Source organism: Cebus imitator, unplaced genomic scaffold (genome assembly GCF_001604975.1).
Source record: "Cebus imitator isolate Cc_AM_T3 unplaced genomic scaffold, Cebus_imitator-1.0 Scaffold141, whole genome shotgun sequence".
NCBI lineage: Eukaryota > Metazoa > Chordata > Mammalia > Primates > Cebidae > Cebus > Cebus imitator.
This window is the reverse complement of record NW_016107456.1, coordinates 2480389-2481833: the sequence shown is the minus strand read 5'-3', so window position 1 is coordinate 2481833 and position 1445 is coordinate 2480389.

Sequence of the window (1445 nt, the reverse complement as noted above, 5' to 3'; positions counted from 1 at the left end):
TTTCACTGTTTTATTTCAGACTTTAATCACTGAAAATTTTAAACAACCATCATGGTATTGGTCTCATTTACTTGGTAAAGACCACACAATCCAATTCAAATACTACTCAAGAGATAAGATAATTTTGTCTTGCCATTCTTGTTCACAAATTGCAGAAATTTCTCCATGCATTTCAAGAAGTGACCATGCCTTCCTTATCCCTATCCCAACAGGTCATGAGACCCCCCTCGTGTTTTCTTAAAATGCTAGTGTTCCTGCTTTTTCTCTTTTGTTTTCCTCTCACCCTTTCTCATTTGTTCCATGCTTTTCCTTCCTGCTTTCTCCTTTTCTTCATTTCCTTCTGCCCTTCCTTTTTCTCTTCCTTTTATTAGCAATTCCAAGTGTCTGTCTGTGGTCCTTTACTTACTATGTGTTCTGTGAGGAGAAGGAGCTTCAAAGGTATCATCACAATTAAGAAGTCCTGTCTTAAAGTGGATATTAGTCTATAAGTTCAATACCAAAGAAAAGGGGTCCTTTAAAAATTGAATGGACAGAGTTGCTTTTTTCATAGGTGTAATAAAATTGCCAATAAAGAAATTTAACTGGCCAGGCATGGTGGCTCACGCCTATAATCCCGGCACTTTGGGAAGCCAAGGCAGGCAAATCACTTGAGGTCAGGATCACTTGAGACCAGCCTGGCCAACCCTGTGAAACCTCATCTCTACTAAAAATATAAAAAGTAGCCTGGCATGGTGACGGGTGCCTGTAATTCCAGCTACTTGGGAGACTGAGGCAGGAGAATCACTTGAACCCTGGAAGTGGAGGTTGCAGTAAGCTGAGATCACACCACTCTACTCTAGCCTGGGTGATAGAGTGAGACTTTGTCTTAAAAAAATTACTGGACTGAGCTATACTAACTATATATATATATATATATATATATATATATATATATATATCTGAATATAACAAAATGAATTTTCAAAAAGGCTAAGAGGATCCATAACTGCCTGAAAATGATGAAAACAATTCCACATGACTTTAACAGCACATTAAAAATATTGTTATAAAGTCCTATGGTGTTGAATATTTCTGGAAACTTTTTTCTCCTTTTAAAAACATTTAGAAATTTTCTTTATAAGATTAAGTATTTTTGTTTGAGACAATTTCAATTCTTTCTTAGCTGGGCATTCATTACTTAGTGAATTTTAAAGTTTTTAATAGTGTTTCACTGTCATTTCTATCCAATCAAAACAGTTTTCACTGTTAATGTGGACAGTCATCGTAATGTTTCATCAAGTCTAATATATAATCAGTCCTGGTGGGTAAGTCTATGGACAACAACCAGCATTTTGACCTCTGTACTTGCAATTATTAGATAGTAAATTCCAGAGAGACAAAGGTCCAATTCCTACCCAAATCCTATCATCAGAATGCCAGATGGTGACATTAGAAATCAATTTTTG